Source organism: Rhinolophus sinicus, linkage group LG01 (assembly GCF_036562045.2).
Source record: "Rhinolophus sinicus isolate RSC01 linkage group LG01, ASM3656204v1, whole genome shotgun sequence".
NCBI lineage: Eukaryota > Metazoa > Chordata > Mammalia > Chiroptera > Rhinolophidae > Rhinolophus > Rhinolophus sinicus.
Window position 1 is genome coordinate 147,245,141 of NC_133751.1, and position 26,651 is coordinate 147,271,791.

At 35.8% G+C, this 26,651-nt stretch overlaps 1 protein-coding gene, 1 long non-coding RNA gene and 1 pseudogene across 21 annotated transcripts in view; 2 read left to right on the forward strand and 1 right to left on the reverse strand.

Annotated features, from left to right (window-relative positions):
- Positions 1-9,988, reverse strand: part of BAZ2B (bromodomain adjacent to zinc finger domain 2B) — a 240,557-nt gene extending 230,569 nt beyond the window's left edge. For all 20 annotated transcript variants that reach the window (XM_074337018.1, XM_074336971.1, XM_019727243.2 and 17 more), the window contains exon 1: positions 9,774-9,988. The gene's annotated coding sequence lies outside the window, so the exon portion shown is untranslated. The remainder of the gene's footprint in view (positions 1-9,773) is intronic.
- On the forward strand, positions 9,149-11,575 carry LOC141572325 (uncharacterized). Its single transcript, XR_012497708.1, has 2 exons — positions 9,149-9,596; positions 9,988-11,575. It is a non-coding gene; the product is annotated as an uncharacterized LOC141572325 (long non-coding RNA).
- An 8,873-nt stretch (positions 11,576-20,448) lies between these two features.
- Positions 20,449-21,991, forward strand: LOC141567491 (enhancer of rudimentary homolog pseudogene; annotated as a pseudogene).
- The last annotated feature ends 4,660 nt before the right edge of the window (positions 21,992-26,651 follow it).

The window sequence follows — 26,651 nt, forward strand, 5'->3', positions numbered from 1 at the left end:
GAGTTATTTTCTCAACAAGTTTGCTGAAAATAAGAATGACAATGCACAGGAATTTAATGCTAAGATACTTAGACCACAATGGAGAAAATCTTGATACTTTCCAAGAGGACTCAATTATATAACAATGTTACAACCTCTTAACCCCATTTAAAAGCTTTCTTTAAAACTGTTTGTCTCCTCTTTTTGTTGTTGTTATTACTCACCTCCTCACAACAATTCCTTTAGCTCAGCCTAACGCCTTTTAAAATAAGAGATTTGATTCCCAACTTCTGTCGGTTACTGTTGCTCTCAGACCCTATTTCTTTCAATATGCTACATTAACAAGCCATAAAAGGAGAAATACATCATCAGTGACTTCCAGGCGGCTCCCTGATTTTTTCAGATGTCCAAGATGGGCTCTGCTGCTTCTGTCACCATAATGGTTTATATTAACAATAATCTTTCTCCCAAGGAAGTGCAAAAGTATGTTTTAACAACCATGTCATCACGAAAACCGGAAAAGATAATAAGTAGGGCTTCTCTCTAAACTCAGACACTAAACAGCCTTCTATTTCCACTCATTTCCACCTTTCATTTACCTCAAAACTCATTATCACACCAGACATCCAACAATGATCATGCAAAGCGATTACGGTAGAAATTTGAAATGATTATACAAACATTGTAAGGTTTTCTTCTGCACATTTCTTGCAAGTAAAGGTTCATCACACTATTGCAAATAAGAAAAATTAAACAAATTGCGTTATCTTAATGCAGCAATAATGAAGCCAAGAAAAGTCTAACCACTGATCTTGTTCATTTGTGTTTGCATTTTTTTGACTCTTTCTTTTTAATACTCTCTATTTTTAGTGGGATTTCTATTATTAGTGAAATTCAGTAGAAAGGTAACCAAGCAGGGGCTATGAATTTTGTTGCTTTGGATATTCCAATTTTGGGCAGTCCTGCCAGTCTGTCTTGTTTCATCCAAAGGAACTAAAAGGTGGAAAGGAGTTTTCCTGAGTCAGTCATCAAATCCCCTTGAAGGCTAGTTCCTCACCACCAAATTTAGAAAAGGCCAACAGAGATGATATCTTCCCTACTCTCTGTGGCCAGCAGGTCTGACCATGCATTAGGTTTCAAGAAAAACCATTTATAAAAGCACAGAAGAAGAAATGAGGAGAAGGGAGTGGTTCTGGTTAATCTCACATGAAACATGGTATTTGAATAACTGAGGAGAAAGGGCAGTTCTGTCGCTTTTTACCTGGCCTTCACCAACCACAAGCCTATCACTGAAATGGATGATTTGAAACTGATTAACCCACCTTCTCCGGAGAAAGCCAAGCAGTCAATTTTGAAAGCAATGGGAGAAAAAAAGTAGGATCCCAGGACATTTTCTTTTCCTCCTGGGAAAAGAGGTGTCGATTGGGGTGACCTCAAAAAGGTGGCAGAACCACTCCAGATGCCCTGTAGACCTATCTTTAATTTATTTGTCTTGTAGAGAACTCATGCTGTCCTTTGTTGGATCCTGTCTTCCTGGTCTCTAAATATCCAGTTTACACATTCTTCTTGATCTAATTCAGTGCTACTTAAACCAAAGAACCTTTTCTAATGATTCCAACCAGAAGTCATCTCTGCCCTATTCTGAGCTTTTAAACTTTTATCCAGTCTTCCAAGACTAAGCTTGAAGACAGCATTCAGTATAAAAGTTATGAATGAAGGTAGCTGTCACCCTTTCCCCTATTATCAGTACTAGGACAATAAGTGTATTAAATACCTGTAGTTGTCCTTAGTGAGTCAATTCATTTTTCAAGTAATGGCTACATTTTTTTCTATTTCGTTGGGTTACTAGTATTTTTTTTTAATTGAGTCCATTACCTCATATTTAGTTTTATCTAAACATAATTATCTGTTGCGGGGAGAACCAGAAAAGGTAGAGAAAACCCCAAACCTTCATTGTGGTAAAAATCTAAGGATTTTCCATGTGATCTATCAAGAAGTGGGGGAGGACGGGGAACTAGATTTATTTGAATTTTACTTCCTTTTATTTTCTCATGTTATTCCGTGATGATATGCTATAGAGCAGGGAGATAACTGAAAGGACAACAGTCAAAGGGAGAGACAAAAATGGCATAGCGTAATTCACAAAATGACTAACATAACCTCAAATGTCAAGTTAACTGTACATATAAAGTTATTAACCTACGCAACTCAAAACTAAAATGTAACACATCGTCCTTTAATAACCTTTGAATTTATTATTTAGAAAAAGTACAGCTTACTATCAGCTAGATTACATTTGGCCATCTATTCTGTTATATTACCAACATATCCAGCCATTTGTGAAGCCAAGAAAGAGTAAAATGTACTCTTAGCACTGGTACTCAACCTTGAAGTGCTAAAAGCTACTTTATCATCTAGTGAGAGGACAAACACATGCGTGCACATGTGAACCTAACACTAGGTTGTGTGGAAAGCTCAGCATAATCACCACCCTTGTAAATCATTACTCAGGTATCCACTTATTTTAACCGACACAAATCAAGGCAGAGCTCCCTGTGATTCCTACTTACAAGGATATCTGAAATCACATTTAACATTCTCTCCTCGCGCTCTTCTCATTGAAAGATTGGAATACAGGTTTACTCCTCTCCTTTCAATCCCGACTCTGCAGCACAACATGCAGGAAACTATCATAGTTGGACTAGCTGACACATATCATTTAAATACTATAAGGGCACAGCTGTGCTTAATATTCCACAAGTAACCTCAAAAAGCAGAAGAGACTTCTCATTAGATTCCTTCTAAAAAAGTAGAGTATTTTCTAGTTTTAGAATTAGCATTTTCTAATCCAATTATAATGTCTTGTTGATTTTCCTATTTTTGACTTACACACTCATAAGGTACACGTACTATCCCTTTCCTACATATTAGATGAAATTCTTTTACGGGCTAATCAATCACAATTTATTGCTTGTGTTGTTTCCTAAAACTATTTGTAGCTAGTAAAATATACATTTAATAATATTTTCAAATCAAAGATAATTCAGTTATGTACCTAAGGACAAAAATCATAAAACATATTTTCCAAAAAGTACCATGATTATATAATCTGGGTTTGTTTGGTTTTCGTGAAGATGAGCTATATGATGGGTAATACATTATTGACCTTTTACACTTGGTTCCTTCAAAGCATCTTCATTTTACTCAGCATTTAGTTTAAATTAAATATTTAAAATTGAAGCTGTTCTATGTTGCAAACACAGCTAAAATGAAGAGCTTCTGTGGCAGCAGTGACCAGATTCTAAATGCAGGTAGATCAATAAAAAAAAAAAAAAAAAATCCACCAAGCACAGGCTCCATGTGTGAGTGGAATGGTTTATAATAGCTTGCAAATGACTATGTGCTTGCTGTAACCAGCTGTTCTTAAATTATGAATATGCAACCAATTCATGTTAAAGCCAAATCCCAGCACTATTTCTACAGCGAAATCCCAGTAGTTTTGCTTGTTCTACATGTTAGCTCTGTTAAGGATACAAATAGCAGTAAGCTTCCGAACAAATAGGACCAAACTATTGGCATTTCATGCACTGGGTCCATTATCACAGCAGGGGATGTCAATCATCAGTACATTCCTATAACAGCTCAGGCAATATGACAATGATCTCGAAGGAAAAAAAAAAAATCAAAATCTCTGCAGCATACTCAAAGTCCTGACAACCTAATGCTTTCGTACTTCAGCCAATCAGATTGCCAGACCTGACCTACTAGAAGATTTGCATCAAGCTTGAAACATTCAAAAACATCAATCATAAAAACAAAGACAGGACATTGAATTATACAGTATTAACCTCCAGGGTTTGCATACAAAGACCTTAGATTTATTTATGTCCCAGCAAGTTAAGAGCTTCAGTACACCGTTCTTTACACCAAACTGACTGCCAATTTGATGAACCTCTCTGCCCTCAGCAGGAGTGCACCGTCTTTGATTAATGAGTGCATGCTTCTGGAAAAGTGTTAAGAGGAGAAAACAGGAAAAACACACAATTATGTCTACAATAGCTTAAGCATCAATGCAATAACTATCTTCAAACCAAACGTTCCTTTTTCCTTTTACATACACACACATGTGAACACAAACATTTGTAGAGGTTCTTATCTATATAGTATCTTCATTATTAGTATCATTGCTAACACAATTTTTATTTTGAATAAAAGGCATTCAAAAACCAGTGTACATGCCAAATTTCATAAATTATAAAAACAAATACTTTAAACGCATTGATTGTATTTAAAAAACAAATTGAAAACAACTCTTGCACAGTAAATTTTTAAATATGTGAGATAAAAACTGTATTTTCACCTCATATTCTTATAAAAGCCTATTCATTCTAAAAGCTCAATATTTAACTTGCAAATATCAGAACTATTAAATATCTTACATCTCAAAAGGTATTGACTTGCCACAAATCACAAAGCAGTCAAAATAGATTTGTCATGTAAACTCATGTTATTTTTCTTCCAGCAAGCATGTTGCCACTATTTTATGACTACACATGTAATTGTAAATTAGCTAAATATATTTATTGCCCAAAACTTCAAAGTTAATATGAAATAGAAAAACTTATGAGAGTTTAAACTTTTTGTGACTTTTTATTTAAAATTGCCCTCCTTTAAGAAAGCCAATGATGAAAACTTCTTAAATTATGGGACACTTATTTGCAGAATTAAGACTGTATTATCTGTAAAAATGAGCTAAGCATTGAGATTCCTTTAAAAAATCATTTACATTTTATAACTCAATTTAACAGTTTAGTTTATATGATGAATATCTGCCTTGACACAAATATGTTATGAGTAAATGTATTTCTTAAAAATTGTATCATAGGCTAAGATAATGATTTTCTTTTTAGGGAATGGTGTGGCTATTATATAAAAGGATTGAGAAAGCATATTACCTGAAAATAAATCTTAGCTTTAGTCTAAGTAATGCATGCTCTACTGAAAGGGAAAGCACCTCTATAAACTTTTGATTTCAGGAAACAATAATTCTGGAATCACTCAACAGTGTATTACAAGTGTTTGAAATTCATTTATATTGTATAGTAAGTCCTTTTAATGGGATTTCACTACCCAAATTATATATTCTAATCATCAATTTCACATTTTAAGTATTTTAAAGGCAAACTATTTTATTTGAAATGTTGTAAATTTTATGCTCTTTGAAAAATTGTTTGAATGCATAACGTAGTTTTAAAACTTTAAATTAAAAGTCAATAAATATTGGGACTAGAAATGAGCTCCTAACAAAGTGATAAGCTACATTATATCCTTAAACTTATCATCCTAAAGTTTTTTACACAAAATTTTTTTAATGTATTTTCTGTTGAGATTATTACTATTTTTCTTTCCCCCTTCCTCTCTTCTCCCACCATGAAAAAAAAAGTAGCAAATAATTAGAAAAAGAAAACACAGGCACCAATGGAATGATCTGACCCCATTTTAGTACCAGTTTGATAGTTGAAACTATCAATAAAATTATTAGTGCAATAAAAATGATTTCAATTTTTAAGATAATTAAATGCTACAATTATTTACTATCTTCACTTCCTTATAAACAAAAACACAAAGCTGCCCATTTAGTCAATAATTATTTTCTGATTATCTTGTACAACAAAAGTTTAAAGAAATATTTAATCAAAAGGGTAAACATTTATTAAAGTACTGTATTTTTAAAACCTCATGTTATGAAATATTTAACTTTATATAATCAAAAACCTTAAAATACCTAAGTAGGTAATTCAATTAACCCTTCAGAATATCAACTATATTAAATATCATTCAATCTGGATGATATAATTTTACCTAGGAGTCAAAGTCACCACATTTCTGTGTTTGTGATAAATCATATCTTCTTTTGGTAGTTCTAGCTAGAACTAGGTCAAAAACTCAGAATTACAACTTACAATCTCTTTCTTTGAGAAATATTTAAACCTAAAAGTAATCGGGTTCTAACATATACATTCACTAATTCAAGGAGATAAGACAGAAAACATGAACTTTCACGCAACTGTGATATCCTATATCTTGTATAGTAACACAAAAGTAGCAACAAAGACATTAACAATTGCAGTTCAAGCTGGGAGTGACTGTTCTGTTTCAATTCAATGACACCACTAATGGCTTCTTAGCAGCTCCATGAAATCAACCAGCTGTCAAGTTGATGCATCAGAAGGAACAGTTATGCACTCCCATAAGAAAAAGCAACACATCAGGATGTTTGGCAAAACATCTGCTCCTTTACACTGCAGTTCTATAATAAACATGCAAACAAAGAAATAGGAGAAAGGGCAACAGAATTAAAATTCCAAGGTTTCCATTACAGACTTATACGCATTTTAAATAAATGGCTTATAAAAATGAAAACAAATTTCTGCCAAGTTGAATACTTTTAAGTTATTCTAAATCTTTTGAAAATCCTAAATATAATTACTCAGATTCTTCCAGAAAGGCAAAAACTACATAAAAATGTTTACATTTTTAAAACTGAGAGTAAACTACATTCACCAAGTAAAATCATCATGTTCTGCACAAAACTCAAAAACACTAAAATATATCTTTTTCATTTAGTACTAAAATATATCCTTCCTTCATTTAATAAGTATTTTAGTAAATTATGTCAACAGTATTCTAATAAACGCATTTCCAAGACTAAATAGCCTAAAAATATTTTTCTGTAGTGTTTGAAAGAGTAAAAGGCTACTATACTCCAGGACTAATTTAAGATATGAGAACAGTAAAGATACTATTCTCTGGGTTTTAAAATGTGTACCTACCACTCTCCAAACCATTACATGAATACAACAGTATTAAGTTCTCATAAATAACTTAATATTTTTAAAGCATACAATTTGATTTCCTTAAAAAAAAAGAAAAGAAAAAAAAAAGCTTGTCATCACAGGCTTTAAATAATTTTACATTCAACCATTCAAACATTTGGAAAATCTTACTTTTTTCTATCTGAAACTTATAAGTGCATCAGTGTTGTCCAAATTATTGATTAGGCAGCACAGTGACAATGTACAGTGTTTACAATAGGTGTGAGACATCAAATGTACTTAACTACCATTTCCTTAAACTGCTTATCCTCTGTTGCTTGCTATTTATAATCTGCCAAATCTTCTAGTCCTTTGTTGCATGTATAATTTAGAACCATCTGTTCTATGTGCTTTTAACTATTTAAACATTTTTCACCTACCTACAATTCACATAAATGGCAGACATTCAATTCAGTCAAGCTTTCTATATAGCATTTTACATAAAGCAAATTCCTAGACAAATAGCATAGCAGATAACACCAAAGAAGGCTGCTACAGAGATAAAAACATACCACACACAACATAAGTTTTTATGTCTTAGACCAACCTTTTCAATGTATTCAGAATTGTTTCTAGTAGCCTTTTTTTTTTTTTTTGAGTTAATTGTAGTCAATGTTTTTCCCCAACCCAGAAGACAAAGAGAATGCAAATTAAATACAGACAGTTTCATGTCCTTGTTAGAAGAGAAGTAAATATGCTGACTGCAAATGACTACAGGAGACAGAATTCCACTTTCCCATTCAATTTACAGTGCCTCTTATTTATATACTAGTCAGTGTATCATTAAGTTTGATCATGTGACCAACTAAACTTTCGTGATGTGAAAAACTATTTTAGACAAGCAAATTTAAACAACACTAGTTTTTATTGTTTATCTTTTCATAATGGCTGACAGAGCTTCTAGTTTGAGGTTATAAAATATATTTTAAAATCAATTCTGCCTTTTAAATACTAACCACATTTTTGCCATTTGACTTAATACCTGCTACTAAATTTTAAAAGTATCCTGTATCTCCAAGTATTTTCAATAGTTATATATTTTCAAAATGTAAACAAGTATGTATAAAATAGAAAATTTAATTATAAAAGGAGATCTAGATAACCTAAAATAAGTATACGTAAATATTAACCAAGCTGATTAAAGAAAAATGCACAGCAGAGAGTGAAGTAAGAAAGGGAATACGGCTGACTAAAAATAACAGTTGATACCTTTAAAGAATAAAAAACACATAGACAAAAGCTGTGAATACCAAAGGACACTATAAAAGTTTATACCATTTTTTGCACACAATTTTCCACCTGTTACCAAAACATAAAATGTGTAGCTGTTGAGGGTTCATTCTGAGAGCAGAACACAAAAATAAACCGCACAATTCATCGTTAACCAGTAATTTACACGGTCCTTTAAAACAGGGAAAAAATTAAGCGGAAAATTTCCTCTTGGGACAATTTCTCGATAAAGTTTACATGACGTCACTGGGCCCCCTGAACATTCCCTAAACTTTGAGTCTTATCCAGACACACTTTTTGCCTTTCTAAGGCTTCTTTCCTTTCCTCAAAAATAAAAGAGAGAGAGAGAGAAAGAGACTTGGGAATAAAAATTGCCCAAGATGGCGAAACGCTTGTTGTTTAGAGGGCAGAGGGAAAAAATGGAGGATATTGTAATATACACAAAGGGATAAATTTCAACTCGGCCAAGCACTGCAGCTGCTTCTCCCTTTATAAGGAAGCAACACACAAAAGATAAATACAGAGGGCCAGAAAAGAAGAGAAAAATCTCCCAAACAGCAAGGCCAGGTCTGACTCTCCAAACACTTCCTTCCTTTCCCAAGTCCCAATTCTGGGGTTCGTGGAACTACTTTAAGGGGAGGGGAGCTGCGAAAGGGCAAAGGGGGAGGGGGAGCGACAAGAGGATTAAAAGAGCGAAGAAGAGTTGAGAGCAGGCGGTTGTTCCCCGGGAAGAACTGCTAGGAGACAGACATTTACAGTAGGAACAGCTATGCTCCCCTAACCCCCGGTATAGAGACATATCCATCTTCCCAGGTGTTCTTCCCAGTCCCACCTGCCCCCACTCCCACCCCCACCCCCACCCCAGCTTATTTTCAGTAAACTCTAGAGCTCCAAGCTATGCAGGGAAAGAGCAAAAGAGGCCAGAATTGGGGGTGGAGGGGGGTGTGAGGGTGGCCGGCGCAGCTAATCAGTCCTGGAGGAAAGAGGGGGCGGAGGCAAAAAAAGGGGCAGCAGTAGGCGGACTGGTGGGGCGGGCGGGGGTGGGGTGGGGGGGTAATCTTGAAACTACCCCGGCAAGAAGGGGGGGACCAGCGGATATTCCCCGGCAGGAACATTGATCTCGACAATGCCAGAGATTGTTGGTTTTGAGGTGGTTTTTTTTTTAAGAAGCAAAACTGTTGGCAGCGACCTGAGCGCTGGAAGCTAAAGCCAGGAAGCAGGAGACGCGGAGCCCGGCGTCCGCACAGGGCGGCCGGCACAAAGGCGGCGGACCCGCGGCGGCAGCAGCAGCGTCTGCCCGCGCCCGGAGGCACGGCCCGCCCGCGGCCCTGCTGGACCGAAGTCCCGCACCGGCAGCTAGGAATAAAGTTTACGTTCTCCTGAGACCGCACCCCCCACCTCCCACCCAGGACTGCGCACCTCCGCGTCCTGCTCCCCCAAACTCCACTCGGGACCCCAGCACCACCCCAGCCTCGCAGCCAGCACAACAAAGAGACACACCGACCGGCGAGGGTAAACAGCCGCGGCAGGGCCAGCAGGGCGGGCAGGGCGGGCGCCTCGAGATAGCAACTCCGGAGTCTTCCCTGATCGCAGGAGCGTAGTTCCTCCTTTTCAGTTTCTACCGGCTTTATAACATTAGGAATTTTCATCTTCACCCGCACCCCTCACACCCGAGGATTTGTAACTTACCTTTACTTTCGAACTGAGAGTTGCGGTGGATGGGATTTTTGCCTTCCCCAGATGGTTGAAGGTTACGATTTTTGTTTTTGGAAGCCCCAACACCTCCTTATTCCTATTATTTTTGCAAGAAAAGTACAGAGTTGGAGTGGAGGTGAGATTTGTGATCGGGAAAGCCCTTGACTCCCTCCTTCTCCGTCTTCCGCCTCTCTCTCTCTCTGATTAGTTCCTATCCAGCAGCAGATTGAAGCAGGAGATGATTCTTCTCAAGGTTTGTTCAGCAGCTTCACTTCTAGGCGAAGGCTTCATGAACCAAGTGACGTCAACCAACAAGGCTTCTCTCTCTCTCCTCTCTCTAACAATGAAAGTTGCTGTTAACAAGGGAAAAAAGAGAGAGAATTGTTTATACCATTTCAGTTCCAATAATAAATGACCTATCAGCTCCTAAAGGAACCAAGACAGGGAGGGGGTTGCTTCTTCCTCCCAAGAATACTGTAGCTTTGAGCTTGCACTCTTCCTTGTCCCAGGAAAAAGTTCGGAAACTTAAATGTTGTGTTTTGCTTGTAAAAGTGGAGAGGACAGAAAATAGGAATCGAAAACGTAATTTTTCAAAACCGAAAACATAATAGGGAACCTAGATTAACCATTTTCACCTAAACTTTTTTGTCCATAAACTCAGAATGTGGTTGTAGTCTATAAGCCAACTAAGTTAATATGCCAAGAATTCGTGGATGTTTGGAAGTCAAAATAAAATAAAAAGAAGGACGCAAAATGGTCCCGGGATTAACCGCTACTGCTCTAACACGGGCAAGTTAAGCAGGCTGTAATGTTTATGCAGTTAAAATTTAAATAAAACATGTTAAAATAGTAAACCGTTGTAAAGTTATAAATTAAAACTGTAAAATTATAAATTAGTAGTTTTTCCCCCCAGTTTCTGAGAGGGTATAAAAAAGAGCAGGGGATAGCTAATTGCAGGAATTGACCATTTTTTAAAATATCAAAACTGGTAACCCGTTGCTCTATCTTTAAACTACACACGAGGTATGCTATTTGTCTACCACCAGAACCTCTTTGAACTTTGTTTTTTACCCTACAATTTCCCCCCCAATTCCAACATTCTGAAACCAGTAAAGTTAGACTAAAGTGCACATTACCCACACACATCCAATAGCTTCCTAAAAATGATTTCTTAAAAAAAGTATTTTCGTTGGTTAACGCTTTATTACCCAAGAAGATACATATTTTAAAAATGTTTTCATTGAGGTAGTTAGTATTCCCCCATCACGCAAAACATTGAAGTCTGAAAGTTCAGATAATTAAAAATTACATAATTTAATTTTCAGGAAGAAGAGTAAAGGAAAGGCAAGCTTTAGAAAACATAACTTGACCATATATGTATATTTTGTACATATAAATGCGGATAAATGTATCTTAAAAGACGCTATTGTTTTTTGTTTCCTCTTCAGCCACTGGCTGTGATTTTAATTGTGCTGGAGGATCTTCATTAGTATTAACACATGGGGAGATTTCACAAAGCTGCTTCATTAGGAAAAAAAAAAGAAAGCCTGGCAGACTAGGTCTTTTTGCATGCACTGAGAATGTCAGCCTTACCTCGGTCATTTGTAACATAATAAGTGCAAGTACAATGATTGCAATGCAGGAGCACTGGGGGAAGGGCGGAAATACTGCCTGTCTAATAGGGGTATTTGAAAAGAAGGCTGCTCATTACATAGTAAAATGTATGCTAAAAATTAGTGAAGATGATGTCTCAGGAGACTGATGCTAAATAAATTAATGTGCTGATATGTTTTTAATTATTATTTTTGTAGTAGTTTATTTCATTCTCAGGATTCACATTGAGCAGCAAAGCTGTGCTAGCACTTATTGATTTTTTTTCCCTGCCACATTCCCGGAATACAGATTTTAATCATTTCACTACACCACACTCAGTAATTTCATTAAAAACTGGAACCTTCCATCCCCAGAAAAGCATTTAATTTCAATGACATACAATTTCTCTCTTAGCAGAAAACTGTCTGTACAGTAAAAGCTGGCCTAAGGTTCAAATGCATAATTTAATCCTGAGTTTTTCCATGCTCTGCATTCCTTTGAAGCTATAATTTGAGTAACTACCTAATAACTGTAATAAGGACAATAATTTCCTTTAATATATTATTAACTCATATTTAATTAACTCAGAGGCCAAGCTCTGTACATGTATGACTGGGTCAACAGTTCTACAATTTCAAAATTTACTAATAATGTTCCAGAAGGAAAATATAGATTAAAATGTAAGTGTGAATTTAGATATTCCCTCCAAAGCAACATGCAAAAAAGTTCATGATTTTTTATATAATGGTGGTAATTACTCAAACAGTATTTAAAACATTTGGAAGTAAACAAGGCACTTGACTGATATTTCTACATATAAATAAAGTATAATAATATTTTAACAATTCATTTCTGACACTTTGCCTAATCACTAGCATAACTGTTGAAAACATTCATTTCTGAAAAGATTTTTTAAAAGGGCTACTAGATTCAAGTTGTCTCAGTTTTCATAAAGAATTCTTTTAAAACATTTTTCTTGAAATAAATGGCCCTCTTGAATAACTCGAATAACTAAAGATGTATATTTTACTTAAATACTTTACAAAATATCCTGCAAAGCATGGTTCAATTTTTGTTTCCAATGTTTTGAAATAATATTGAGTTTAAAGATGGCACATTGGCTTTCCAAACAATAGGTTTCATAAGGATATTTAATTTACATTGCCTGATTTTTAGAGAAAAAAACCAGTGGGAAAAATATTTGACATAGTAAAATTCATTTATTAATTTAAAGTTTGGATATATGTCTAATCAACAGAAAAAATGTACATATGTAATGAAAGTGATAAACTTATATAAAGTCTCATATTAAAAATTCCTATCATTCTCCTGGGTAATTTTAGACCACAGTTCAAAAATGTTTCTAAAGAATATATATAATTTCAAGTTGAAACAGCATACAATACAAAGTTGTCTTTTTCTTGGGTGAACAATGAACTTAAGAGTGTAATCAAATGTTGGAATAAAGGATAAAAGTGATGATAATGAAGAACTTGATTTTATGTCTTTAAAATATTTTTAAAAGAGTTTTATTATCATCAAGGGCTCTTTATGTAGTTTGGAGAATATTTTTGCCACATTCTCAAAGATGAAATGCCGTTAAATGGAAATCAATTAATTAATAAAATAATTGGTAAAAAACTCACATAGATATCTAAAATTCATGAATTCTTGTATTTCAGTAATATAAAAAGCTTCAATTTTTATGTGAAAATATATCTAAACTAATTTGGTGTTACTTGGTAATTCAAATATATTAATTTTCCAATTTAATCTGTACTTTAAAAACTGATTTTTAAAAATAATGCTACACTAGAAATTTAAAACTGGATTATTCCAGTATTTGATACCCTCTAACTAAAAAGTTGCACTTAATATTCTTTAGTATGACTCCTTCCCTTTTTTCATGTTATCACATTTGATTGTCTCAGAGATTACGACATAGAGTTGGGGGTGGGGGAAAAAAAAAAAAAGAATTACTGTAGTTATAAAACAATCTGGCTCTCATAGCACTTAGTCTTCTACCTAATATCATTATCTAAGTTAGTACTTCATCATGTACAGAGTTGTAAAAGAATTAAATGATCAAACAGATCTTTTCCAATATTACTGATAATTATTTCTGAACTTCTATATATGATATATACCTATCCCATAGACTAATTATGCCACCCCTATAGTCTCAATTATTGCACTTTCTTCTTTCAAGTAGCATCTGTTTTTAGGACAAAAACAGAACTTCATAAATAGGTAGATAGAGAGGTAAAGATGGACAGATATCTTAATTTACTACTATAGGTACTGTACATGGATCTTCAAACAGTAAGGAATTGCCATGTACAGAGAACAAAGTCTAGGAAGGCTGACTACAAAAAGCCTAAAGAATGAGATATCCAAATAGTAGAACAAGCTGGCCACTGTCATGTCTTGTTTCTGTTTCATCGGTACAGACTAATGAAGCTTTTCATTCATTGAACAAACATTTGAGTGCTTGCTATATGCTATGCACTCTGCTAGACGCTGGAAAAACATGAAAAGCTCACATTCTGGTTGATGTTGAATGTAGGAAATTCCAGGGAGATTAGAGACTCGCATAAATTGTATTATAAAGATACAAATAATAAAGTTTTGCTAGAATAAAGAGGATGATGCAACTAATTCTTACTGGGAGTCTGAAAAAGCTTTATCAAAGAGATGCTATTTGAACACCATCTCAAATACTGACAGCTTACCAGGCAAAGGGAGGAGGAGGTGGATTCTAATTGAAAGAAACCATAAGTTTAAATACAAAGGATTATTAGGTGTGGTGTCCATTCACTAGTGAGAACTTCAGTGTAACAGGAATATCCAATGTGAGGTGTGGAATAATGGATGAAGAAGGAAAAGGAGGCTGGGACGTGAGAGTGAAAGGCCTGATGTACCATGTAAACTGGTTGAGTTTATCCTGAGAGACAACAAAAGTCAGCAAAGGAGTGACATGATCAACCTTGTTTTAAGAGAACAATAACTGTGTAGGCAGTGCAGATGATAGACTGTAGTATGAAAAGATTGCTTAACAGTCCATGAGAAAGATGGTAAAAGAACCACGCATTGGAGGTTTAAAGCTAGATATTTTTGAGGTAAAATGTGGATTTATTTATTTATTTATTTATTTTGAGGTAAAATGTGTGACTAAGTGAAAACAGAAAAAGAAAAGGTAGAACTAAAGTGAGACCACAGAGATTTCTGTCATAGGGAATTGGGTAAATGCAGGAGTCATTAAGTGAGGTCCAAAATACATGAGAGAAAATAAACCATAAGGTAGTCTGGAATTAGAACTTGAATGTATACTTTATATGTCACTTTTAATGGAATTATCGGCATCAACTGGAGCGCTTTTTCAAAAAGTACATATTCAGGCCCAATATCCAGAGAGTCACTAGATCTGAGGTGGGGACCTAGTTCTTTTTTTTTCAAACTCTGACAATGCTTCTGATAAACACTCCTGATTAAGAACACTGTTATAAGCCCAGCTGATTATTAATTAAAAACAAAAAAACAAGAAAAGGCCAGAAAACACTGTAAATGAAGAGCATTGGGAGTGGTAGGTGTGTCATATCAGATATTAAAATATGCTATAAAGCCTTTATAATTTAACACTTGGTATTGGCATGTGATAAAGAGACCAACAAAACACAAAAGAAAATTGAGAAACTGACCCAATTCCATATGGAAATTTAATATAAATAAAAGCTGTGTTTCAAAGCAGTGAAGAAGGGATGGATTTTTTAATAAGTATTGTTGGGGTAACTGGGTAGTCATAAGAAAAAGATGAATTTGGATCTCTTCCAAGAATAAATTTCAAAAAAATCAGATATATAAATATAAAAATTTGAATCACACATGTACTAGGAAAAAATATGGGTCAATTCCTGGAGAGTAGGGAAAATATTTCTAACAATGGTCAAAACTAAATGCAATGAAGTAAAATAGTGGTAAATCACAACATGTAAAAATAAAAAGATTATGTATGGCAAAAATAATATAAAACATACCACAACCAAAGTATAAAGACAAATAAAAAACTGTGAAAAAAAATTTGTAACTTATGTGAGACAATTTAATAATCCTATATATAAAGAGTATCTAAAAATAAATAAAAGACCAACACCGTGATAGGAAAATGGCAAGAGATCTGAACAGATATTTTACAGAAAAAGAAATGCAAATGCTTTTAAAAAGAAACATTCTCAATCTTGCAAATTAAGAACTACTGAGATACTATTTCTCACCCAACATATTGGCAAAAATCCAAGTTTCAAACACAGCCTGCTAGTGAGGTACTTGTGGGCAAAAGTGACTCTCAACTATTGCTTGTTGGAGTGAAAAATGGAAAAACCCCAACAAGAGAGAATTTGACAGCATCTGGCAAAGTTACATATGCATTTATTTTTCAACTAGAAAATCCCACTTCCAAGAATCTGAACATTTAAAAATATACAAAATAGGTATATAAGAAATTATTCATTGAAGCATTATTTGTTACAGCAAAAGTCTGTAAATAATACAAATGTCCTTTATAGGGAAATGGTTGAATTAATTATAGTACATGTACACAGTGGGGTACTAGACAATTTTTAAAAAGGAATGAAGAATATATGTAGTGTAAAGTATTTCACAGTCAAGCCTAGTATATATTGTTAAGTAAAAAAAGCAAAGTAAAGAATAATATGAATAGTATACTACCATTCATCTATATATTTGCCTATTTTTTTAAATAAAAGGAAAAATCAAAACCTTAAAAAAATGGTTATCAATAAGGAGGAAGGGAACAGGATAGTAAAGATAAAATAGTAGGAAGAGTTCTCATAAGACTTGCTTTGTAGATATGATTTTTGAACCATATAAAATCATCTACATAATTCTAAAACAAATTTAATACAAAAAGCAATGCCATCAAAATGAAAGCCAGATAAAATAAATGAACTTAATTGTATATGGAGTTGGTGGCAAACCGATACAGAGAGAATATGCCAAGTGATCAAACATGGTAATTTTTAGGAAGCACATACAAACACAGTAATTTCATAGTAAATCCCTCATTCTAGGATATAATCTAAGAAAAATAAATTTAAAGCAGGAACAGGCACTTAAATTGTTACCAGTAACCAAAATTTTTTGCTATTAATTGGTGCTGTTGTAATGTTGCATATATAGTCTGAGAGAAAAAGCAAATGAGTAATTAAGTTGGTATATTTGGGAATTAATTTTTGGTATGGGACAAAAAAAGGAAACATATAAAATCAATGAGTTACATAAAAACTCTGTGATCCTCAATTTGAACTGGGTTTAACAGAATGAACTCATTACATGTTTTATATTAAAAAATACATAATTCTGATCTTAAGGAGAGGAGATCCAAGATGGCAGAGTAGATAAACATGGTACCTGCTTCCTTCGGGGAACACATTAAAATTACAACTAAATTACAGAACAATTAATCTGGAGAGCCATCTGGAGTAAGCTGAACAGAAGTTTAATAACTAAGGATATAAAAAAGAAACCATGTCAAAACTGGTAGGAGGAGCGGAGACACAAAAATGGCTGGCCCCAAAACTCCGTGTGGCAGTTGAGAACTAGGAGGGATATCCAGGCCATGGAGGTTCCCCCCAGAGGAGCGAGAGACACTAGCCCCACACCAGCCTCCCCAGCCCAGAGTACTGGTGCCAGGAAGAGGAGCTCCCACAATATCTGGCTGTGAAAAACACTGGGGATTCCGACCTTCGGGGTGGGACGGAAGGCTGCGGGAAACCCAGGTGTCCTCTTAAATGGCCTGCACACAGACTCTCTCACTTACAGACACTCACCTTAGGCTCCAGCAGATGGACAATAGCTCAGAGAGCGTTGGAGGCATACAGGAGACAGAATGAAATGTGTAGCTTCAAAGCAAGCACTGAGGACAGTCGCCATTTACCCTGTGTGGGGTCCATCTCCCAAGCAGCCTGCAGGTGGTCGCCATCTTTCCTGTGTTGAGCCCGCCTCCACAGGCCAAATCTGAATCTAATTGGTCTGGTGAGCTCTGTTGCTCCACCTTGCTGACTCACCTGGAAATGGCCCTACCCAACTCCCCCAATGCCAGAGGCACTTTCTCCAAAGCAGCCAGTACCACCAGCATTGCATTCTTTCTTGTAAAATTATCAAAGTCTGCAGGACCCAGGCAGGCGGCAGCTGTCCTTGGTGCTCTGAGACTGTTGCTGAGTAGCTCCAGGCTCAGCACAAAACCAGAGTCTACATTAATCTGGTGAGCACAACTCTTCCCACTCTAGTGACTCCCTGAGACCCTGCCTCACGCAACTTACATACTGCACGAGGCGTTATCAGTGGCTGACCCTTAAGGGAACCAACAGGTGGCAGCAGGCTTGGTGTGTCCTGGCTTTTTTGCGGAGATACCCCAGGCCTGGTACTGGTGGCAGCTGTCCTCAGTTCATATTGTGGCTTCTCCCACGTGCCTCCAGGGTTAGCACATAGGTAGCAAACAACCGTGGATCATTTTGTACCTCCTACCAGGTAGCCCCCAACCAGTCACAGACAGTAGGTGACCAGGGCCTGCACTGAGCCCCTCCCAAGAGACCTTAGAACCAACATACCTGGAAGTTAGCTTCAGACCACAGCAGAGCACCACCCAATTAGCCTCAGAAGTGGCACATACAACAGGCAGTATCAACAGGCACTGCTGGAGCGAATCTCATTCAGTGGGATAAGCCCACCACACAGCAGACTTTAAGCTGTGTACATGGCCAAAACCCACAGCCAATCAGACTGAGCATCAATCCTATCCATTAACAAGCCAATGTCAATCAGGGCTCACAATAACAGGAGGGAAAACACAACCCACTCAACGGACTGAAGCAACTGGAGCCGGTGACCAGGGAGATTGTGAAGGGCCCCACAGGGCTCCTACTACATAAGGCCACCTGGTGAAGACTGGCAGACCTTTGGAAGACTGAGCAGATCTGCCTAATACATAGAAACAGAGAGGCAGCAAAAATGAGGAAGCAAAGAAATACGTCCCAAATGAAAGGACAGGAGAAAGCTGAACTAAACAAAACTAGAACAGAAACAGAACTAAACAAAATGGAGGCAAGCAACCTACCAGATACAGAGTTTAAAACAATGATTACTGGATGCTGAAAGAACTCAATGAGAACTTCAACAAAGAGACAGCAAGAATAAAAAAGGACATAGAAACCATGAAAAAGAACCAGTCTGAAGTGAAGAATACAATAACTGAAATAAATAATCTATTGGAAGGAATCACCAGCAGACTAGATGAAGCAGAGCATCAAATCAGCGATTAGGAAGACAAGGTAACAGGAAACACCCAATCGGAACAGCAAAAAGAAAAAATTTTTTAAAAAATGAGGATAGTTTAAGAGACCCCTGGGACAACATCAAGCATAACAACATTCACATCACAGGGGTACCAGAAGGAGAAGAGAGAAAACAAGAGATTCAGAACCTATTTGAAGAAATAATGACTGAAAACTTTCCTACCCTGGTGAAGAAAATAGACATACAAGAACCGGAAGCACAGAGAGTCCCAAACAGGCCCACACCAAGACATTATAATTAGAATGGCAAAGGTTAAAGACAAAGAGAAAATCCTAAAAGCAGCAAGAGAAAGGCAACTAGTAAATTATAAGTGAGCTCCCATAAGATTGTCAGATGATTTCTTACAGAACCTTTGCAGGCCAGAAGGGATTGGCACAAAAAATAGTCAACATGATGAAAAGCAAGAACCTACAACCAAGATTACTCAGCAAAGCTATCATTTAGAATTGAAGGACAGAAAAAGAGCTTCCCAGACAAGAAAAAGCTAAAGGAGTTCATCACCACCAAACCAGTATTACAAGGAATGTTAGAAGGATTTCTTTAAGATTGAAAAAAAAAAAAAAAGGTCAAAATTATGAATAATAAAATGGCAGTAGCTAAATATCTATCAACAATTACTTTCAATGTAAAAATGTTAAATGTTCCAATGAAAAGACACAGAAGGGCTGAATGGATAAGAAAAGAAAACCCTTACATATTCTGCCTATAAGAGAATCACTTCAGATTGAGAGACAGACAGAAAGTAAAGGGATGGAAAATGATAGTTCATGAAAATGGAAACTAAAATAAAACAAAAAAAGCTGGGATAGCAATACTTACACTGGATGAAAAAGACTTTAAAACAAAGACAAGAGATAAAGAAGGACCCTGTAATCCTGCTTCTGGTTATTTATTTAAAGAAAGCTACTTCGAGGGGACATGTTTATCCATAGGTTCATTGCAGCATTGTTTACAATGGCCAAGATATGGAGTCAGCCTGGGTGTCTGTCAATGGAAGAATGGATAAAGAGGAGGTGGCATATATATATATATATATATATATACATACAGTGGAATATTGCTCAGCCAGGGAAGGGAATGGATTCTTGCCATCTGCGGCAGCATGAATCAACCTGGAGGGGAATGTGCTGAGTGGAGTGTAAGACAAAGACGGTCAGATGCAATGTGATTTCACTTATATGTGGAATCTAAAGAACAAAATAAACAAAACAGAAACAAACTCACAGACACAGAAAATATATTGATGGTTGCCAGATGGGAGGAGGGTTGGGGGTGAAGGGATTAAAAAGTACAAATTGGTTGTTACACAGTAGTCATGGGGATGTAGGGTATAGCATAAGGAATATAGTCAATAATATTGTAATAACTATGTTAGGTGTCACATGGGTACTAGACTTGTTGGGGTGATAGATGGGAGGGGGTTGAGGGGCAGGGTGAAAAAGATGAAGGGATTAAGAAGTAGAAACTGGTAGTTACAAAATAGCCATGGCAATGTCAAGTAAAGCACAGAGAATATAGTAAATAATATGGTAATACCTATGTATAGTGCCAGGTGGGTTCTAGACCAGTTAGGGGGCTTATTTCTTAAATTATATAAATATCTAACCACTATGCTCTACACCTGAAATTAATATAAAATAATATCGAATGTCAACTGTAATTCAAAAAAATTAAAAAGGGGGTAAAAGGTAAAGGGGAATATGAAAAAAAACAAATGTACTGCTTAGTTCACCCATTGTAAATGCCTAAAAACAAGGACCATTGCGGTAGCAACAAGAAGACATCTGTGTGCTCAGATTATGGTCTCTAAACACCATTTGCCCCTAAAAACAATTCCTTCCTATGGTTCCTCTTGCAGGAATTGGCTGTTGGAGTCGCTAAGCTCGTGTGTCCCGGCAGTGTCAGTGGCTGCAGCAAGAGAGTTTGGTGTGATGTCGCACACCATTTTGCTTGTACAGCCTACAAGAGGACAGAAGGCAAAATTGATGCTGACTAAATCTGTGAATGAATGCATGGAAGGCATTTGTGAAATGTATGAAGACCAGCTGAAGAAAGTGAATCCCAACAGCCCCGCTATCACATATGATATCAGTCAGTTGTTTGATTTTATTGATGATCTATCAGACCTCAGCTGTCTTGTTTACTCCGACATACCAGCCTTACAACTGGATTAAAGGGAAGACCTACCGTGCTCCTTTGCCGGCAGGCCCAACAGGACAGGAAATATTCTTGTTGGAAGCATTAAGGCGATAGGGGTGGATTTGAAACACAGATAGGTACAGCTGTAGTAGAAGTTTTCTATTATAGTAACCCTGTTTCCATTTTGGTACACCCTAGCCAGGATTTAATGTATTACATGAAATGTGAGGATCACATTCAAGCTGAATCTTCCAGCATCCCTGTTTCTTTCTTTCTGTTTTCTTTTTACTTAAACATTTTTATGATTATTTAGACAGAAGTTGTTCTTTGTCAGCTAATGTTGGTTCCAATCCTTCATAAACTCTTCATAGCTGTTTTATAACATTCACTGCACTACTTCTTCTTCAAGTTGGAGTGCAAGGTAGTGATATAGTTTAGTTATGTCCTCAAGATAAAATGTTAGGAGCGTCCGGATGGCTCAGTTGGCTAGAGTGTGAGCTCTGAACAACAGGGTTGCCAGTTCAATTCCCACGTGGGCCAGTGAGCTGCTCCCTCCACAACTAGATTGAAAACAACGACTTGACTTGGAGCTGATGGGTCCTGGAAAAACACACTGTTCCTCAATATTCCCCAATTTAAAAAAAAGAAGAAGAAGAAAGAAAAAAAAAGAAGCCTAGAATACCCTATCATACCAATGAGCATGAAAGCTATCAAAGATTATTTGGGTCATGTGAAAAGGCCTTAAGAACCGATTTAAAGAGGCCAATTTGAAATGGCTCCCACTGGTCAAAGATGAACAACTACAATGGATGCAAACAATAAATATATCCAACAATAAATATATCTTAATATATGAGTCCATAATGATACCTAAAAAAAAAACCTCACTGTCACCTTTGAAGAATACTAGGAAACCAATTGACTATTTTGAAACTTGGTAAATAAAGGAAACAAATTAATAATTTATTCAACATTTCCTATAAATGTACCTTAGGAAACCTTATTTGAAACTATATTTGTATGTATGTATGAATGTACATATGTATATACCGGGGATGCCAAAGAAATATATGTAAGTGGACGCTTGGGTCAACGTTGCTCAAGCAGTCGTTCGCCGTAATCAGAAGTGTGTGGACGCTGATGGTAACCACTTCGAGCACCTCTTGTAATTGCAGAAGTTAAACATGACTTGTATTCATCTTTTATTATTGGTATATATTGAGTATTACAATTTTAATACAATTTTTTCCTTTCTTAAAATGTGCATACATTTTTTTGGCACCCTCTGTATACCTTAAGATTTCAACATAAGATTTAGTGTTTTTTTTAACTTTAAAAATATCATTGGTCTGTACTAACAGTTACTGTGATCAAGCGTACAATTTACCTGTGAGTTTCAAGGCAGACAAAACAAAGCAGGAATATACCATTCTCATTATCTGGTAAATAAGAATATTAACAGTTCATCAAGATGAAGTTAAAACACTGAGTAACATATCAAACAAAGTTTTTGAAGTAATTTTATAGCAAGTGTATAGACATCATTTGTATGGTCTTTCCCATAGCAATCTTCCATGAAAACTAAGGGCATAATGATGAATATAATTAAGTTGATTGAGTTAACTCAACCTGTTGCTCACCCAAGTCCGTCATATAAAGCTGTGCACATTATGCACAGCAGCATTCCAGCGGCAGTCATGTGCTGAATAAACTCCTACCAGCTCCTGAGAGTCAAAAGTTAAATTGTCAGAAATTCTCAGGAAAGCTGGTTGTTAAACACAGTCATTACCAAAAATAAATATTTTCAAACTGAAATCGTATTATTAATAAAAACAAATTCTCAAAACTCACATTGTATTATGCTTTACGATCATCTGTGCGCTTGAAGTTATTTGTCACTTGTAGAATGACAAAAAACAAACAAACAAACAAACAAACAAAAAACCCTAAAAACTATATACAGTGGTGTGCCACTGCCCATATCTTCCCAATTATGTGATCAGTGATATAATGTTACAGCTTGAAATTCACCATGGTGCGAATCGGCAAACACTACACATCAGGGCATAACTTAATGCTTTGTTGATAGTCTAGAGACTTAAGAAAGTGACGGAAAAAACATTAATGCAAATTAAACTTAAAGTGTTACAGTGAAATAGGAAAAAAAAAAGTAAAATAATAATCTCCCAATATTTAAAAACTATTAACAAGTTATAAGATGTCACTCACCTCAATGATGAAAAAATGAAGTCATTACATTTTCATCTTACTCATTTATTTAAACAAAACATCAATGACCATTTACTATGTCAGAATCACATTCTTCAACAATTCCAACTATAGGTTGGCTACAGATAGAACTATAGACACAAGAGTTTGGTAAAAATCAACTAAAGCATTCCATGAGAATCAATTGGCTATAGAGACTTTACACATATATACATATATGTGTATACATATACATATACACATACTGTATACACACACGTGTGCACATGTGCATTTACACACACACACACACACACACACACACACACACACAATTTTTAGTCCCAGAAAGATTTACCAGCACACCTCTGCACCTCTGTTGGGGAAGACCACAATCTTTAGCACTTAAGGAGTGCACAGTCCAATTTAGAGATGTTAACACCCCAGAATATCTCACACAATGTGATAAATACTCTAATAAAGGTTTTCAAAGTAAAATGAGTGCACTTCAGGAGAGTGATTATTTTTTCTGGGTGCAGGTGGGGGAAGGAGAATACATAGCATAATTTGTGAAAGAGTCCACGTCACAGTGATTAAGACTTCTTTGCATTATAGTTTGTACCAATATATTATTATCAGCATTAAACTTGGTAATAATTTAGCCCTGAAGGATAGTTTCAAGCTACTCAATGTAATGACACATGCCATTTGAGCAAGCACTCTGAAATCACAGAAATGGTCTTTTTTTTAAGGTCATGCAGAAGTATTTTTATCTCCCATTTGATTTCAAAAATTCATATGACAACCTTCCGTCTTGACAGACACCATGCTTCCAGTCGGAAAACCAGAGTTTAATATTCACTGCTCATTTATTTTCACAGCATTCTCAAAATTACAGTCAAGGACCAGAATTCAACCAGAAGCACAATCTTTACTACTTCCTTTAAAAACTGAATCAAGATCAAAGTCCATATTGTTTAAAGTCCACCATTGTGCTCTGGGAATAACGCAGTGTGAGAAATGATATTCAAATGTCAACTCTTTAACTAGTGTAGTGGTGTTGTCCCTTGTCCTATAGCTTATGCTTTGTCAATACTGATTCAACACACCTTTTCCAGAAAAATTTTTGACTTACAAATAATCATGAACCAGATTATTTAAAATCTCTTTCCCTTATCATGGATTTTCAGTGATTAAAAAAACCCAAGAAGTTGTCAAGCTCTTCTCCCTCATAAGTGAACTGTACATAGGTAAAAAGTTTCTTAGTACTCTTCCCATAGAAGGTCTCATCCAACTGAAAAGCCATGTATCTATTAGCATGCACATAGTAGAGTAACAGTGTTTTCATATTGTATATCATTGATACTATAGTGTCCAAATATTACATTAAAGAAATTTTGCCAATAGTTGCTTCTGACTTCTCCCTAGACATAATTATTCATTATTTTGCTGCTGATTTGATAAACTCAGCAACTGTGTGATTCTGTATCAGCTTTTGTTCTGAGTGAAACACTGAATTAATAATTCCTTAGCTTTAGTTTCTTCTCCACCTAAGACAAAAATACTGGAAAGCATTATTTTGTGCTTATTCTGGGAAGCTTTTAACTATTTTACCAGAATCATTTACCAAAAAATATCATTAGGTTTTGTTTAAAAGAGAATCAATGACATTAAACTATCCTTACCCAAATTGAGTTCAAATTACTTTTTTATAACCCCTCTCTCTCCCCCCATCTGTTCTCTCTCTCTGTCTCTCTCTCTCTCCCCCTCCCTCTTTCCCCCTCTCCCTCTTCCATTCTTCACTGAAGAGAGGCAACCTAATAGAAATTACCCTCTGAGAAGGAAAACAAATAAAAATTACCTGGAAACTACATAATATAGGCTGGATCTTTAAAAATGGCTCTTTATATATGTTATAAACTGTGAGCTACCTAGTATGGCTAAAGTATACAAACAGAGGGAGACAATTCAGTTGGTTTTGGTGGCAGATTTTATGTGCAGCTTTTGTAGGAGGAATTGGGTTTACTTCTTTGAGATTTTGTTAGAGGTTGCCCTAACTACTCAGGAGAGGGAACATATCTTATTTCCATAGGGAGATAGCCCTTGTGAATGAGATCTTTCTCTCAATTCAGGAGTCTTGAAGGCTCTGCTTCTGCCAAGAAATCATCTCTCATCCTTCTCTTCTCACCTTTTAGTCATTTCTTTCCAGCAGCTATTTCTATTTTCACATGGTAAGGAAAAAAAAAAAACGATGTAAGGAGACCCTATACATCTATCCCTCTACTATTTTATGTGCATTAATCATGATTCTCAAATTCAATAATAATCTTGAGATTAAGATAAATTTTGGGGACTAGGTGACCAGCCATTGTACACTTCAGCAAATCTGTTTCTTTCCTTGATTATCATCATTTGAAATATATGACATGAGATTCTATGTTGTTTCTAATTTCTGGTTACTGCTAATGAAATGTTTTGTTTTTCTTCTGGTTCTGTTGTTCTTATAATTTTCTAAAAATTGTTGTAGCTCATATCATTAGGTATCAGAGGAGGGAAATTCTTAGCTTCTCTTTACCATCCTTACACAGGAATCTCTTTTCTTAATTGAAAACATGCTTAATTGAAAGCATATTAATTATTTTTAGATGATAATGATACATAATAACAAAGCTTACAATCTAGTGAAATTTTTGTCTCTAAAGCCTAAAGTCCTTTAATATATCTTTTAATTACTGTACCACACCATGTCTTTTCTTTCATTCAGTCATTTAATTATTCCAGAAATACTTACTGAACACCCATTATGTGGTAGGTACTATTCTAGGGATATGACAGTGAAAAAAAAAATAAATAACTTGCCCTCCTAGGGATGACTTTCTTGTGGGGAGAGATGGGCAAAAAACTCCCAAGCAAATACATAGTGTGTATCAGGGTCAGCAAACTCTTTCTGTAAAGGGCCAAACAGTAAATGTTTTAGGCTTTGTGGGCCACATGTATGTTGCAAAAACTCAACTCTGCCACTATAGTGAAAAAACAGCCATAAGCAACATGTGAAAAAGTGGGCATAGCTGTGTTCCAAGAAAATTTTACATGAAAAAAACAGGTGGTAGGTAAGATTTAGCCCACTGGCCATAGTCTGCAAAGTCGTTATATACGATTGTGAGAAATATTGTAGAGAACAATAGTGGAAAAGATGTACAAGAAGTTCTAAGAATAATGAAAAAAGGTCTCAATGGTATTTGAGCAAAGACAAGATAGTCCGTCATGGAATAAGGCATATAGACATAGGGGGGAAGGGCTTCCCAGGCAGAGGGAACAAATCTAGAAAGGTCTTGTGGCAGAAATATGCTTAGTTGGTTCATGAAACACTAAATAGGCTGATGTGGTCAAGAACAAGAACATCAAGAGATAGGTCAGAGACTACCATAGATGCTGCCATATTTTGTAGGACTTTTTAAGCCATTATATAATGACTTTGAATTTTTACCCTGAGTAGAAAACCACTGAGTGACTTTAAGCAAAGAAATGACATGGTCTGACTTACCTTTCAACAAGATCTCG